Raw genomic sequence first — 17,601 nt, forward strand, 5'->3', positions numbered from 1 at the left:
CCCGCGCGTTGCCTCACGGGAAATGTAGTCCTTCCCGCGGCTCTCGCCGCCCGGAGACGTCGGCGCGAGAACGACATTTCCCCGAAGCTCCCGCGCAGGCCACCTCCTCTCGGGCCCCGCCCGCCGCGCGCCTCGCCCCGCCTTCTTTTCGCCGCTCCTGCCGCAGCGTGGGGGGTCTGGAACGTTCGCCGTGGGCTGGCGCGAGCCGCCGGGGTGGGGCGCGCGCACCGGGGCAGAGGGCAGGGCGGAGCAATGCAGTGCCGTGCAGTGCCGTGCCGTACAATGCAGTGCCGTGCAGTGCCGTGCCGTACAATGCAGTGTAGTGCAGTGAAGTGAACTGCAATGCAATGCAGTGCGGTGCAATGCGGTGCCAGGCAAGGCAAGGCAATGCAGTGCGGTGCGGTGCGGTGCAGAACAGTCCATTGCCAGTCAAGGCAATGCAGTGTAGTGCAATGTCGCGCAAGGTAGTGCAACGCGCTGCAATGCAGCGCGACGCCGTGCGACGCAAGGCGGTGCAATGCATTGTCGGGCCGGGCCGGGCCGGGCGGCGGGGACGGGAGGGGGGACCCAGCAGCGCGCCCAGGCGCGGGAGGCGGCGCCGATCGGCGGCGGCCGGGCGGGGAGAGCAGAGCGGGGGGAGCCGGGGCTGCTGCAGCCTGTGCCTTGCTGCCGCCGCTGAGGGTATTTACAGCTTTGGCGAAGGGGAAGGTGCGGCTGGATCCCGGCGCGGCGCCTGGCTGGACCGCGGGGCGGCACCTCCGCGGCGGCGGGGCCGAGGCTCCGCGCCGTGGGCCGGCTGCGAGCGGGCGAGAGGGAGGGAGGGACTCCGGGGCCGCCCTGCTGCGGTCACCGGGGGGCTCAGACCAGCTCGGGGAGGTGAGCTTGTCCCAGGACTGCCCCAGGCGAGCGGTGCCCACCCGAAGGGACGAGGGTGCAGGCTCTCAATGGCTTCCCCCCGCACCAGCCAGCCAAGCCAGGCCTGCCCGCAGGAGCACCGCAGAGGGGGGAAACTATGGTTGTGTGTCCCTGCTGTGTGGCTGCGTGTCCCCTCTTGTGTCCCTTCTGGCTGCATGTCCCCTCTGTGGCAGGGGCAGAGGGACAACAACAGCCCCCTGGTGCTGCAGGGCCACCCCAAGAGGAGCATGAGGCGGTAGCGCCCAGCCCCGGCCTCGAGGAGCTCAGCAAAGGAGGAGACGGGGCACAGCCGTGCAGGGCTGTACACAGGGCTGTGAATATCCTTAACAAATCCTGAGCTGCGGCTCCTTCCCTACTATGTTCAAATACCCTGTCCTCATTTGACATCTTACTTCCACCAGCCCAATTTGGCTGATGTCTCATTTAAGTAGTTTATATAACAAGTGCCTGTTCACACCGCAGTCATTGCTCTGCTGTCAGTAGCGATCGTGAGAGCCGATTCAACGTGAAAGCGGAAATAAGTTCAGGGAAAGAAGGGAGATGGGGAGTAAAAGTGGACCCAGGATATTCCTTCTAAGTCCACTACTTCCAGCAGCGCAAGTAACATGCGTTGCATCACCAGGCAGGCGGTAATTCAAGGACACCCTTGAGGTACCTGAGAATCCCTTCAGAGCTCTCTGGCGCATGCGGTTACGCGTCCTCCCGAGTTCCTGCTCCATTTCTGGCAAAGCTAAGAATTGGCTCTGTTGATGATGCTCTAGTGTTCTGGGACAGCAGAACTGAAAAACACGAACCAGACAGAGACAAGTAGAGCCCTTCCCACGGCAAGGCAGCCAAGAGTGTATGTGGCTTTTTCTGCTTTCCTGCAGCCTATTCCCCAAAACTCAAAACTGCAATTTCAGACTGATTTGGCTGGGATTGTATCTGGGAGAAAAGCTGAAAGGTGCGTTTTATCTTTCTGCGTGCTATGTCCCAGCAAAGGGTTGATTTTGAGATAGAAGCCAGGAGGCAATTTAGGGTAAGTGTTAGAGCAGTAATCAAACAGACCTTTGTCTGCATCAGGCGCATTGGAGTGCAGAGGTAGATAAATGTGCAGTTACTGAGCAATGTAGTTAAACAGCATAAACAGAAAGGACAAACTGTGAATGATGGAGAGAATGAAACAGTGTTAAAGCTTTAAAATGACTCACTTTTATTGTGTTTTAGGGTGTTACCCTGAACTTATTCTGAGCAAAGGACCATGAGTGCATCTTTGGCCCCTGGGCTGCGGAAGCAACCAGAACTGCTTTTCTTTTTAAACTAATGGCATGTTGAAGCCTCAAAGCTCTGCATCATGTGCCTAGAGGGAAAGAAGAATATGAACTCCCGTTGTGCCAAAATGGTTGAAAAATGTGTTCAGAAAGATAAGCAGAGAGTGTTGTCTTAGCTGGGGCCCTGCCTACACTTGTTCTGTCCTCTGTTTCTCTAGCACTGGAGCAGATTCGAGAATAAAAGGGAGGGTATGAGCACTAGCAGAAAACCACGCTGGTAAATAATGCTGTATACACTCAGACCAGCTCTGCGTGATGGGCTGGTGGAAACATCAGCAGTGTTTTCACACCTGTGCTCATGTGAGTGCACGTACTCCCTTATTACAATGGTAGGACTGCTGATGGAAAATGCTTATGTCGGCACAACCCCCTTTTAACTGTGTCACGAGTCTCCTCCAGCGTGTTGTTCTAGTGGATATAAATGTACTGGTGCTACCAACCAGAGGAGTTACATCTTTAGCTCCAGTGGCAGCAGCTAATGCTTTTAGTGCTGCAAGTCCTAGATTCATCCCTGCGGGATGTCAGCTGTTACATAAACAGGGCTGGTACAGGATTAAAACTTTCACTGATTCAAGATCTGGGATTTGCTGTAATCAGCCGTGAACCACGGCAAGAAAAGTGTAGCCAGACTAAAGAACCAACAGCAGTTTCAACAACAAGGCTTGCAAACCGTGTGGGCTAGGAAGCGACACTTGATAATTAGCATTCCTAGAGGTGTGAAGAATCTGCTTCCCTCTGCGCCCAAACAAACCTGAGCAACGGATGTGAAGCAAAGCTTGAAACGACCCCAGTTGGCCTAACTTGAGCCGTTGGATCTGACAATCGAGCATCACTGCATGGGCCGGGAAAACCCAGGCTCAGTCTGTGGGACTGAAGGTCTTTATTTACCCAACTTTTCTACCACATCTTTCCCCATAAGCTCTGGGCACCTGCTTTACCTATTGGGTCATATGAAGCGTGTGCTGCCCAGAGACTTACTTGCGGCTGCTTAACTGAGCTGAATCTTGGACGGAAACAGAGGTCCTTTCAGGAGATCTTCCAAGCTTGAGGATCATTGCAGCGCTAGTCTGGGTTGGCAGCATCCTAATTAAGACCAGGATCACATCCACTCAATACACTGTTACACACGCAACTGCAAAACAGAGAGTTACTTGTGAGCCAATGTGATCCAAACACCTGGCAAGCCCAGAAGACACTGACTCCACGGGTTCAGTAGGGGCACGTATGGGATTCATGCAGTCACCATCTTACTACTAGCAGAAAAATTGTGATAAGACACTAAGACAAAACAGCTTTTCTCTTTGCCCTCAAGGAAAAGATATCCCCCAAAGAAGAAACAAGATGTAATCGGACTGACATCCATCAAGAGATGTGAAATACCAGGAGATGTCTCAGGCTAACAGGAGTGCAGGGTTGTCACATCAGGCTTGCCACCAGCTCAGCCTCCTCCATCCAACCCTCCATGCTCGGCCAGACTGGCTGGGGAATACAGCACTGCAGCATTTCAGTCAGACTTGAGGAGGCCTCTTCCCCCGACACAACTTCAGATACGCCTGTGGTCAGCGGTTCGTCCTTCTCACCCCACCACAACTTCTTTCCTAGACATGTCACATGCAGAGGACATGTTCTTCCTTCCCTTCCCCGCTGGGATGCTCAGTCCGAACTGCTGAGGCTTGTGTTTTCTGCACGAGTTTCCTGGGTTCAGCCCCTTCATGATGAACATGCTGACAGCTGTTATGCTTGCTGGTACTTCTTTACTCCCTCGCTGATCAGCGCTCTCAGCCACAAAGTGCAGAATTCAGAAATTAATTGGATGTCTCAAGGAAAAAACCCATAACCTCAAATTTAGCCTGCAGCACTGCAAACCTTCTCAAGTCCAGAAATAGGGAGGTCTGGAGAGACTACACTTGTCAGTGGATACACACTGTCCTCTGTGCCAGGCTGAGGACTGTGGGTCTCCATTCGTGCTGTCCCACAAGTCCTCATCCATGAGACTATGCACGTAATATCATAGATGTTTAGTGCCTGCTCTGCTCCATTCAGAGCCACAGCACAGAGGTAATAAGCCTGGTGCCCCCTCCATGCCTGCAAGGCAAGCCGGAGCACTCTTCTTGGAGAAACAGTTCATCCGTCAGTACCCCATCCCCACGCGAGAGCAGGCTCAAACACAGGCATGGTGTCAGCAAGCTACCCCCAGCTGCCAGAGCCACAGCGGCCGACGTCCTGAGGAGCCTGAGCCCCTCGGCTGGCAGGGAATGACAGCAGTGGCAGCCGTCCTGCGTCCTGGAGGCAAACTCCCTCTCCCCCATCCCAGGCGTAGTTGTACAGAAAAGGCCTCTCGGAGAGTGAAAGACCCGGCAACATGAGCTGTTGTTGCCCTTTCCTGGATCTCAGCACTTTCCTTTCTGCTTCACTGATTTCCAGGGCATGCATGGGGCATGGGATCCTCTGGGAAGCTCTAGACCTAAGTGACCCCCCAAGGACACCTTCTTTTGCAGCACGGACGCTCTCCAAGCTCCTGCCCTTTCATTAGGGGTTCCCCAGTGTGTCTGCAGCTCTGCAAGTGACTCATTCAGACATTTGGGTCCACGTGTTTTATGTTGTTTCAATGCCGAACAGTCTGTGCTGCAGACCAGAAACTGGGAGGAGTTGAGACCAGCTCACACAAAGCAGTGAGAAGTGTTATTTCCCTATTCTTCCCGCAGGATAATACTGAAGAGGGATATGATTGTTTTGGACCTAGAGAAAAGAAGAATCTTCCTTTTTCCTCCTGACCTGTTTTAGGCAGGAGTTCATTAATATCTTAATACCCCGTGCGTTTGACTTTCATGCAAATGACTTGTACTCGCTTGATCTTTGTGCAAAATTATTAGCCGTGTGGGTGTTCACACGCTGTGGTCGTGTTTCAGAGGATAAGCCCTGATGTTGTGATCAGAGGATAAGACTGATCCAGGCAGAGCTACTGCTCCAGACTGCACCAGTACCACCCAACATCTTCCCTTTGGTTCACCTTGGAAGGGTAACCTGCCTAGGCAAGCTAAAGGGCTTCTACTACTTGTTCTTAAAAACTTCTACAAATGTGCATGATTTCGCAAGAAATGTCTTTTAATTTTCTTTTCTATATTTTAGGTTTTGAATATTTAGCTGTACTTCTGTGGCATTTGTGCTTGTCAGATTTCTTGTACAAGTGCAGAAGTAAAAGAGGTGCAGGACTGCACTGTGTCACACAGGTTAAATTTGGTTTGTAATTCATTATTTGGGTCATGAGGAAGGAGCACGGAAAGAGTGCTCCATCTTATTTCATATACTACCTTCTCTAGGCTTTGGAAGGGTGAGATACAAATAGCACCCAGCAGCAAATAAATTAAACCTGCTTTTTTCTTACAAGGGACTGAACGTGATGTGAAAAGCCAGAAGCTCTAAAAGCTATTGCAATGTTTAAAATATAATCAAATGCAGGAAACCAGTTCAAGGCAGTTCATCTCCAGACTGAGTGATTGTTCGATCTTTCTTCTAAAAACCTGATAATTCTGAGGACAAGATTAATTCAAGGACAAAACACTGCCCACAGAGCAGAAGCCCTGGTGCAGACCTATGAACAGTAGCAAGTTGTGTGGTTCGTAGGGCTTGTACCACCCCCACAGTTAATGAGTAATTGATAGAAATCTGCGGTATGGGTCGAAGCTGGAGTCTGTATGCTCTCACAAGCACAGCAGGCAACAGCCAGACGTGAGGCTTGGCCACCTTGTGTGGCTGGTTATTTGATGAAGCTAGGGGAGAAGTCTAGCAATACTACAGCAAAAAAAGCTGGAGATGTGTCTGGATGAGCAATAAGGGGCTGGGATGGCTGGGATGGATCCCTGCTATACTATATCACCCTGACTTTGGGAGTTGCATCCTTTCAGCTATCTGTTACCCATAGTCTGGAGGTGTGGAGTAACAGCTTCGGTTAGGGGCCAGTCTGCAGCGCTGAACACATGGGGAGAAACTCCTCTAGCCCCCTCTTCCAAAGCAGTCCAGGATTGTCCACTAGCCAGATGTAAGGAGGGGGCAACAGTCATGTCGGAGTGTGTGTTCAGCTCAAACTGTTTATTCTGGATCTGGTCAGGGCTGGCCAAGCAGCCGCAGCCAGAGCTCCACTGGATGCAGGCTATGGCAGGGAGAACTGGTTTATACCTTACAAAACCTGGAGGTGGTGGCCAGGATATGACGTGGCACAGTCTTCACATCAGCTCCGCAGGGATGCAGTCACAGGCTGCCGCCAGGGCAGGACACGGGCTGTGCACTTGCCTTCTGCCTCTGCAGAAAGAGAGCTGCCAGGTTAAAAAGCTGGAGGTGTCACTGTTTCCAGCCGTGTAAGAAGAGCAGAACCAGACACAGTGAAAAGTCCCCCAAAGGGGTTGTATTAGCAGGTGGTTTTCTTACACACAGTTTCTGACTGTGTGGCTGTGCAGGGCCTGCTTGATGGGCACTGTCAGGGGCACCATCGAAAAAAAGTCATGCATGGGTGTAGCTGTACCAGCCCCCAGGTCACAGGGCAAAACACTGTCTTCTGTGTCTCCCTCTGCACAGAGGAGGAACTCTCCCTGCTGACACCCAGAAATGCTGCACGTCTTCCAAGCACATGGGCTCCTGGTGCACCAGACGCGTATCAGGCATGGACAAACACCTCTCTCTAATCTTCCAGCAGGTGACAAATCTGCCAGTAGCCTTGTCTTCCCTCCCATTCTTCAAACTGTCCCCGTTTCCATCAACTCTTGTGAACTGACTGTGTTAGCATCCATTCAAGGTCTCTGTGATGCTACACAGCCCCAACATCCAACACCTTCCTTCTGCTGCTCAATGGTCTCCCAGGACATGGCTCATGGGTTCCACTAGCTCTATCATAACCTGCTTTCTTCCTCTCCCACAGCTATGGAGATGGGGGGAGAGATGCTTGTCCACAATAGCTCACCTGGTCATTACACGCCTCACATCTGAGTCAGCCGCACAACTGGGAAGACGGGATGTTTCCTTGGCGCTGGACCCATAGGAAAGGCAATGCTGTGGGGATTCTGACGGACACTGGAGTCAAGGGCCCTATTTCCCTAACTGTTCCCAAGTCCTTTGACTTTTCCATAGTGCATCCCCTGCCCTCCAGCCTAACACATGCTGCCAGGGAACCACCAGCCTGTGCTCCTCCCTGTGCCACTGGGAGACCCTCTGCCAACACACCAGCACCAGCAGCTGGGAAGCTACACGGGAAAAATGAGCTGGGCTGAGTGTGTGCACAGCAGGTAGCCTGCAGGGAGAGGTGCTTTCTGTCCCAGAGGAAACACCATAAGCAGCACAAAAGAAAAGGACTTAACAAAGGAGAAAAATAATTAAAAAGGCTAGAAGCCCCCAGTGGTGCCTGGACTCCCACATGAAAGAGAAGAGGCCAGCTGGGATGCCAATTTTGGAGCTCCCCAATGTGATCAGCCAATTTTAGAAGCAAAACACGCCCCAGGGAGGACAGCCAAGGTCAGAGAGTATCGGGCCTGTGGGACTGTCACTGTTCAGCGCAAGATGGGAAAAAGGGAAGCTGTGCGTTAGGCACAGCCCTGTCCTTGCTGCCGCATTTGGGGCTGGGGCCGCCTGCTCAGAGCTGCAAACCCTCCTTTGCATCCCTGGCAGGAGGGAGGACGGGCAAATCTGAATGGAGATTTCTGCGGGCAGGGCAGGCAACGCCCCCGGCCCAGCCGGTGGAGGGAAAGGGAGGTTGGGGGAAGCCCCCACGCCGCCCCGGAGCAGCACCAGCCCTGGGGAGACCACAGAGACGCACTGTGCCCTGGGGGCCCGCAGGTCCCACGTGCTCACTTGTCGGTGCGAGGGAGCGGTGCCAGCCCTCACTCCCCCACCCTCCCACAGGGACGGGCAAGGGGCCATGTTTTGGAGACTCCTGCTCGGGGATGCAGGCGAAGGCAAGCGGCTTTGGGTGCAGGCTGCCCTGCCTGCCCAGGAGGCTAGGGATGGAAAGTGAAGGCAGCGGTGAGTCACCAGCAGGGCCCTGGGGGACATGTTTTGCTCTGCTGCCAGGGGAGGGGGAGGAGGACAGGTCCCAGTCTGAGTGGCCATGGCACTTGCTTGTACCGCCTCTTGCTGCCCCAGCCACCAGGACCAGGGGCACCACCACCACGGGGCAGCAGCGGGGTTGGCACGGAGCCTAGGCAACAGCCTGGGTTAGCCGAGGCAAACTTTGCAGCGAAAACATACCCCAGGAGGAAACACTGATTGGTCTGAAACCTTGAGGCTGTTTGTTAAGACTTCAGAAATCCCAGAACAGGAAAACATACGTCTGGAGCAGGTTTGCCTTACCAAACAGAGCCACGTCACGTGCCTGTCCCGTGCTCTGCAGATGGGGGGAGTCCCTCGGGCGTTTCTGAGCCACTAATAGGAAAAGCCCCATGTGTAATCATGGCTTAGTCAGGTCAACTGGAAACGAAGCGCTCTGGCTGCTGCGTGCTGCTTTTCATCACGAGGCAGGAAGACGGGAACCTTTGCAGCCGTGGCTGCAGAGATTAGGCTTATGCTTGAGGAGTGGGAAACAGTCCTACAGTTTGCAGCCTTGGTAACAAAAGTCACAGCCCCCACAGCACTTAGAATAACAAACCCAGCTTAATACTGATAACCAAAGAATGGCACGAGCTCCAGCTCCCCCATGCCCTCTCCCTCGGCCTGGGGGCACGGCGCAGGGGAGCTGGGAGATGCAACGACTCGGAGCAGCAGGACCACCTCCTCCCGTGGGTAGTTAGGGTGCACCGCGGGAGCAGGGTGACGTGCTCCGTTCCTGCGCCAGCCATTAACTTGCTCTGCAACCCCAAATGTGTCACATCTCCAGCCTGTAACTCAATTCCTCCTCCTAAAAATCGTGTGAGTGCTGGAAGCCATGGGAGAGAGGCGAAGGAGGGTTGCTATTTAAAAAGCAGGGCAAGGTCTCAAACACTGCTGGGCAAAGGATCCTCCCCATCAATGAACAGTGTCTGGCTTCATCTTAAAGACTGAACTAGTTTGAACCAGCGGAAAATGCCCTGTTCAAATTCTGTTCCTTGTCTGAGTGAGGCGCACGTCGCATCAATCACCATCTGCTCCTGCTTTGAAAATCCAGCAGCCCTTCCTGCGGGTGAGAGAAATGAGCTCCAGCCTTGCACAGCCTTTGTGGATCCTAGCCCTGCCTCCTCTTTCTTTAAAAAAGCCAGCATCTTCTCTGTACAGCGCACTTACAGTGGTTACAGTCCGATGTGAACAAAGTCAGACTTTGAATGTTGTTTTATTACTTCTATATTACCCTAGCATGTTTGTAGTGCTTTGCAGAGAGGGAGAGATGATTTAAAGCATACACTTGTGCAGGTGTGTGGCAGATCACATGGTAATGTCCTATGATTGCAGGCAGAGACACAATTTAGATCAAGTTTCTAGCTGAACACCTGCATCACCTATAGGTAAGGGTGTGTCTGGATCTCTAGATCATGCCTCTGTACAGAGATATTTCTTCTGCCATCCAGTGGAGGGATTTTTTTGAGCTCTGCTTGTGCACTTAAGAATTACATGCTCTGGACTCTCTTCTTTTGTCAGTGTTGATTTAGTGCCAGCATGGTGTCTTTGGGCTTAACACTGCCCTGTTTTGCACTTCACATTACCCCTGCAAAGTCCACCCACTCCAAACCAGGCCTCCCCACATGCTCCCACCAAGAGGATGCTGGCATGTCTGCACTGCGCAGGCATCAGAGCTGTCACATTATCTCTAAGGGCCGAGGAACAAAGCTGATAATTATGACCCTGCTGAGACTGTTTGTTCCCATATATAGTACCGGTGCTGCAGCCATCCTGGAGTCCCTGTTTGGGAGTAACACCCTTGTGATGAGTGTTATTACAGCCCCAGAGACATCCCAGTCTGGTTCCAACAGTGTGCTGAACCTGGCTGAGCCGGAGGCTGCCCAAGTGCAGAGGAAGGGGGGCATAATCCTGCCCGGTGGAGCTAATCATCTCAATTCAAATGAGGTAAAAAGTGGAACGTATCAAGCAAGAGACAGGTTTGATAACTAGAAGGTGCCAAGAATCAAACCATGCGATCAGTGGTGTGACCAATGCTTTGCAGCATGATTGACCAGGAAAGGATGAAAAGAAGTAGGAATAACAGTCATACTTAAGGTGTCAAAGCCAGCACTTGAAGGAGAGCACTGCAGTCCTGGAAGCTGCTCCTGGAGACAGGGTATCTCAAGTACCTAATATTCCCACTGATTTGACTGCAAGGTGGTGGGAGCACTGCGTTGAATTCCTCAGCATGTCTCAGGTATGGACTCTCATATCAGGACTTTGCACATTGTGTCACAGAGTTATTAATTGCATTGACTTGGAAGAAACAGAAAAGGAACCTCTAGTCCGACGGACTTAATTTCTTTCCTGTTTCCAATATATTACCCTTTCCTTGGTACCACTACAACTTGAGCCAGCACTTCTACGCTGGGAAAATGTCATTAATCAGCCACTTCCTTATACTTTTCTGCAACCATGTGAATGTGACTGTTTGAAATAGAACCCTTAAAAATTAGAAAAAGTATTGGAGGGAGTCCATGAGAAACTATAAGTTCAATAACCAGATCTGTAGTATATAACATCTGTGGAGATAAGATGATTTCTCGCTGGCTTTGATGTGATGGAAAGGGGCTGTTCAGTTCTCTGAGAAAGTTCCTCTTCTCAGGCTTTATTAGTTAGATCTTAAGGAAGTTCCAACAGGAAGCTTCTCTGAAGCAAAGCTCTGGGTGTCTGGGCAACTGAGTTGATCTTCAAAATGGCTCAGCTACCAAAATATCACTGCCCAGTTCCCAGCCTTCCCTGGAAACGTGAAGTCCCTGGGACTGAGATCTCCGGTCAGCGTGCCTTGTCCTTGGAGCGCTGGGTTGGCAGGCCAGGAGAAGGGTTAAAGGAAACGGCTGTCAGGTCGCCCTCTCCTCTGGATGTGGGGCCCTTGCAGGAAAGGCAGTGATCGGAGCACAGATAGCTGTGGCTTGATCAAAGCCCCAGCTCGGCTCCTGACAGATCGGCGGTAGGAAGCAGGGCTGCCTCCTTCCTGAAATGATACATCTGGTGCCGACAGCGGCGGGAGGCAGAGGGAGGGATGACTCTTCCTTGCAGCCTCTCCTCCAGGCAGGGCTGAGACTGCTCTTGGAGGGGATGCTGTATGGACTTCTTTCCTCCCCTGGACAAGGTGAGGGATGAGGAAGAACCCTGCTCTCGCGCAGGGAGGAGGGAAGAGCCCCACCTCTCAGCAAAGGAGCAGGAACAGAGCAACCATTGCTGCTAGCGGTTGCTGCACAGTGACCGCTCTGTGTCAGTGGCATAGGGCCCCTGCCTGGAAGGGACCGCAGGGGTGGGCAGCGAAGGGGCTCTCCAGACAAGCCCCTGGCCAGGCAGTGGCCAGCTGTCCTTCTCCTGGGTACCAGCCCTGGCTGCTTCGATCCAGGAATGCCCTCCTTGTCCGGGTAGCCTTGACCTGGCCCTGCAGGTTCCCTTCCCATGACGCAAGTGACCCCAAAGCCTGTCCCGGTAACCCTCTGCGGCACAGCGTTTCCCTGCCCTTCCCCACAGTCGCATGGTAGCAGGTGCCAAATCCCACAGCTTGCTTGGTGCTTGGTCTTTCCAGAGGAGACGTCTCTTCCCCCGGCTCAGCCCACAGATCCTTTCCTACCAGCCACTGTTTATCACCGAAGTGCAAACCTCCCTGTGTTTTTGTTATATACCTACTTGGGAAGAGCTGTTCCCAGCTGCTCCTGCTACAGGAATCCACAAGGATCAGGGCTAGAAAAGGGTTAGATGAGAAAACAGGAGGCGGCTCTGCTGTCTCCACTGGACTGCGACAAGGGATCTCTCGTCCCCAGGGGCTGGGGAGAGCCAGAGGCTCCCAGCAAGCATGATACTCTTCTAATGCAAACAAGCCTGCTCACGGGCTGCTGCCTCATTTCCCATGGCTTAGTACAGAGCCAGAGGGGGGAGCACAAAGCTGGGGGGTAAATCCCAGACTAACATAGGCTTTGAAGGCCAGGGACTCCAGGGACAGAGGTACTACCAGGGCAGCAGTGGTGTAAAAAATTGTGGGGGGGCTGAATAAGAAACAGGGAAAGGAGGAGAGGGGGGAACATTTGTTCGCAGACTCACTCCCCTTGCTCAGGAAGTGGTTATGCTAAGGTGGTCCTCAGCGTGACTGGGAATACTGGTTCCTGTGACTGCTCCAGCACTGTCCTCTCATGGGAAATGCATCTCCCTCTGCAGAGGAGTGCAGCTTCTGGGGTCATGCAGGGTGGCTGGCGCCAGGGGTGCCGGCCCTGGGGCTGGAGCACATGGCAAGGCCAGATGGCAGCTGACTCACTCCTCCCAGGACAGGGTGTCCTCGCTGACGACAAGAAGGAGCCTGCGCATGCCATGCCTAGAGCCTCGCGCGCCTCTGACAGCAGCCAGAGAGATGAATCAGCAAAGGCTGCAGCCAGACCCTGAGCAGCGATCCCGGAGCACCAGCAAACCCAGCGTTTGCACATCAACTTGGTTACCTGTTTGAGACCAGGTCTGCCAGTGCAAGCAAGCGTTGCTCTGGGGCTGGTGGTGTTTCTCCTCAGAAAAGCGGCTGGTGGGACATGATGGAAGCAGCATCCTGGAAGACGGGGCAGAGCATCTGATCGGGTAGACCTTATTTGAGAGCCACGCGAGGAGTCTGGGAGTAGCTGTTCCCTGCTGAGGCTAATCTGACCAAGGGGAAAGAATTACACCTTTGCAAGGGGGAGAAACTGCAGGAAAGCTTCAAGGGCTGGAAACTCAGCTAGAATATTCAGAGCAATATAACCTACAGCCCAGGCTGTGCCTGGGAGGGAAGTCCCAGGGAAGAAGTAAATTAGGCAGAAGTTTACCCTGGGACTTAGCAGTGCTGTCCCTGCCTCTCCTCACTCTTCAGGGTCCTGAGCTCCAGGCAGGGCCGGCCCGTGGGAGATGGGCTGGCCCCCAAGGACACCCCTTCTTCCATCTTCATCAGACATGGGGGCAATGTGAAACTGCAAGCAGCCGAGATGCAGGGAGCTGGGGCAGCGCAGAGCTTAGGCAGCAGCAGGTAATTCATCCTGCACGTAGCAAGTGAACGATGCTGAGACCAGCATCGTGCTGGTGGAAAAGGCCACCAGGCAGTTCAGTGAGTAGCACCGAGCACTGGGTGGGTGCTCGGGGCCAGACACGGTGGCCTGTTGTGTCTTTGGCTCCCCTTCGCAAGGCTGCCCACAAAGGAGCAGTGGGATGCCAAGAGCAGAGGAAGCCCAGCAGCTCCTCTGGCAGAAAGCCTCTGCTGAGAAGCACAGGAGAGCCCAAATGAGCAAAGAGCGGAGGACTAGCCTGTGAGTCAGTGTCCCTGCTGGCAGCTTGGCCAGAGCCCAGGGAGTGGGAAGGAGAAAGTGAGACGGGAGGGTTGGGATGCAGGGCAGCATCAGCCTGGTTTTACACTCAGTCTCTCGTTTACCAGTGATCAGCAGTGTTATTTTACCTGCAGGACTCAGTTCCGGTCGTAAATCTTGTGTCCAGTACAGAGCTGTTCAGGGGTGCAGGGCTGGACAACTCAATTGCATGCTGGCTCGTGCCTACCCACCTACCCCTTCTCCGTGGGCAGGAGCTCCTCCAAGGGCATTTGGGGCAGGCAGACACCTCTCTACACCTAGCAAGTGAGCATCAACCATCACGAGTGAGCTCAGGACAGCCCCTGGGGCCTGGACACCCTGCATCGGGGGCAAGGTTTGCCCCACGTCACCTCTTCCACTGCATGGGGAGAGCCCTGGCCAAACCAGGCTCCCTGGCAGCTTGGCACTGGCCAGGCAGAGCAGAGTGGAGGCATTCACTGTATCCCTGACCTGGAATCAAGATGACACAAAGCCCAGGCTCTGCTGAGGCACCTGAGGATGCTCCAAGGACATCAGGAGCTGCTGGCCACCAGGCAGAACAGGACACCAAGTGAGTCCACGTAGACCTCCTGTGATCCTCCACATTGCGAGGCTCCCTGCCCTGGGGACCTCCTGACACAGGTCCTGCTCAGCCCTGACAAATATGGAGCCCCAGATATGCCCTAATTATGCCCCGGAAAGCAGAGTATTCCCACAGCACTCACCCTGCCCAGAGCTGGTGGATGCTGCTCCATAATGCCCTACCCAGAGGTGTGCAAGGATGAGGAGGTAGGAAAAGGCCCTTCAGTCAGCGTGATCTCCCTCCCTCCTCCCCATTGTGGGATACTGGGCTGGATGGACCTTCAGTCTAACCCAGCACATCCTCATTTCAATTTTCATGAGGTAATTTCAATTTTAAAAGCTCCCTCTGGAATTACATGGGTTTCAGAATATGTTTGGCCTGGGTGCTATTGGCCTGCAAGTCCCCACTGAAACCAAAGAGAAATGTTTCTGTAAAGCATGAAGAATATTTATCAAGCTGATTTTGAGTTCAGTTCATTAGCAATTACCTTTATTTGTCTTCCCCTGCTCCTGCCAACTTACCAGGGCAACGTCTTGGAAACTCGCCTCATTTGGAGAGAACAGGATGTAATTAGCCAGATAATCTGCTGATTCTCTTGTTGAGCTCTGCGTGCCCAATCTCGACACGGGCAGTGGCTGCGCAGGCTGGATCAGACCTGCTTTCTGGTACTGTTTATGCACTTAGTGCTACATAGGCAGGAAGGAACGTGCTGTCCTGCCCTTAGGCAATGACAAATCCACCTCTCAGATGACTCCTCAAATTGTAACCCCTGGGCTAAAACCACCTGGGAGCTCTTGTTCCGGGGTTAGCTCCTTTGCTGAGGCAAAAGGATTCCCAAGGGGATGTGGATACCTAATTTTGAACAGGATAGGAATGATTTATTTCTCCAGGGCAGCTCATCTCTATTTTCTCAGCTGTGTCTGTCCTGGCTGTTTTATCCCAACCCACTAGCTAAGGTCAAGCAATTTACCCACAAGGTGCAGCACAGCAAGAGTTCAACCACAAGTTACTGGGGGCAGATGGCAGCACAAAAGAGATCCTTAACACTTTAATCGGTAAGGGAAATTCAGGGAATACCCAATGCTGCAGGGTCCTTCAGGAGACAGAGGAGGATTGTTTTCTAATAAGTCAGTCAAGAACTTGCAATGCAGCTGGTGGAAAGGATGCGGCACTAGCCTATTGTACACAGGAAATACACTCTTACCCACTCACAACCCGGCAAAGACCCTTCAGCACTGCCACAGGGGCTACATGCACTGCTCTCAGCGCTAGGACAGCACTGTAGGTCCAACGATTGAACTGGTACTCTCTTCATTCCCTCTGTCATCAGGGTGGATAGATCATGTTGGGTACCGTGGGCTGGTAAGTGCATGCCATGTTCTACCCTGGGGAACAGCCATATCTCCGTGGGAGGGGATGCAAGTGCCCTGTGTTTCTTTCTCAGATGATAGCTGCACCGTGGGTCAGCTCTCCCATGCCCTCGCTGCTCAGGAAGGGGGAGGTGCAGAGGACTCCACCAGCAGAGGAGAGTAGCAACAGCCAGAGCAGGGCGTTACAGAGGGGGGCAACTTACAGACACCAAGAGCAAGAACGAGCCAAGAAAGGCTGGAAGGGAGACGGAGAGCTGGGGCTGCGAACGCCTGTTGCACGTTCAGAGGGCAGAAGCATAATAGCAGGGCAGTTCAGCGAGCACCAGGTCCCAGGGCTGGTAAGGGCCTTCGAGAGCAAACCTCAAGGTGCCCACTCTCCTCCCGCCAGGCTGAGGGGATCTCAGCAGCCCCCCTGCCCCAAACCCTCTAGGCACTTCCTCAGGGAGTCTCTCAGCCCATTTTCCAGGTTTTGAAAGCAGAGGTTATAATAGTTCTACCCTGCTGAAAAATGAGCAGGCAGCAGAGCTGTGTGAGCTGTGCTTGAGTAAGAGGGACTGTAGTTCCGTAACCGGGCAGTGGAGAGAGGCCAGAGAAGAGGATTCAGCCGAGGGGGCACTTTCTGCGCCCAGGACTGTAAGCGACCAATTCCCTCCTGAGCACCACATCAATACAGAAGCACTCAGGAGGGGCAACCAGATCTGCATGAGGACAGAGACCCGCCTTGGCCAAGGGGGACTGGGGGAATCAGGACCGATGAAGCTGAGAGCACCTGAGCTGATGATGTTGCAGATGGGCAGGGGGCCAGACACCTCCTCTGTAGCACCCAAGTGGGGAGTGCTTCACCAAGCGGGGTGGGAGGCCAGTGCCACCCCCCAACCCCAGAAACCACCTCTGCTTTTCTCTCCTCCCCTCTTGACAGTGTCTCTGGATAGACTTTGGGAGGTCGCTCCAGGACTGTGGGTTTCGGGTCTGTTCATGATGAAAGGCGGCAGTGCTGAAGTGTTGGTTCACAGCAAGACTGGCGTTTCCATTAACAGCTATTAGACATCTGGAAACGCAGCACAAATACACCACAGCTAGGAAACCTATCAAGAAGATACAACCTTTTCGAAATCCAGAACTCCCCGGGCTTGCATCAAAGTAATACACATGCACTGAGGTCATCTGGGAAATGTCCACGTATGGGAAATTCAGGCTTTCCCCTCTCCTCCCACTAACTTCGGGTCATGCCCTGTTGTGGTGGGGATGCTCCATTCTTTACCACACTCTCCTTCCTCCAGATAATGCAGATGAAAACGTATCTTCTCTGCTCCTGCATCTCAGAGAGGCATATTGAATAGCAGCACTATCAGCAGCCTATGCAAGTTATTTATTCTCAAAGTTTTGCCTGCAATGGATCTTCTGTAGAGTCAAATAGGTGATGCAGAATAGGCTGAAGTGTCTGGGAGGCAAAGAGCGATCAAATGCAAGATCTTGTTCCTAAATTGCTCTTGAACCGTCCTGCCTACATACACTCATCACAAGCTCTGCCTTTTGCTAAGCCGATTCAGGCACGTGGAGCTGGACCCCTGGCTGGCCCTTGCAAGGACAGGCGAAAACTGTCCTGCTCCTCACCTGGCTGGGCTGGACTGAACTGAACAGTCAGGGCTGCAAGGGGAACCCAGGAAATCTGAAGGGCTTTGGCAATTCTCCTCACCCCAGACAGGGCAGGCAGCTCCAGGATCCCACGCCATAAGCTGCCCTCCTGCTGCTCCCTGCTTAAACTACAAGCAGTCTGGGCAGCATAACACTACACTGTGTCTGTTGAACCGTCTGGTTAAACAGAAAGCACTACTACATTGAACCTGCTACTGCTGCCCCATATCTATTCACACAAGTACTTCCTACCCCTCCCTAAAACAATGAACACCGCCCAACAAAGCCACTTGCTGTCCCACTGCCTCTGGTTTTCATGGTCTTGTGCACCTATCTTCACATACGACACTTAAATTCCATTA

The sequence above is a fragment of the Struthio camelus genome, chromosome 9, assembly GCF_040807025.1.
Source record: "Struthio camelus isolate bStrCam1 chromosome 9, bStrCam1.hap1, whole genome shotgun sequence".
Lineage (NCBI taxonomy): Eukaryota > Metazoa > Chordata > Aves > Struthioniformes > Struthionidae > Struthio > Struthio camelus.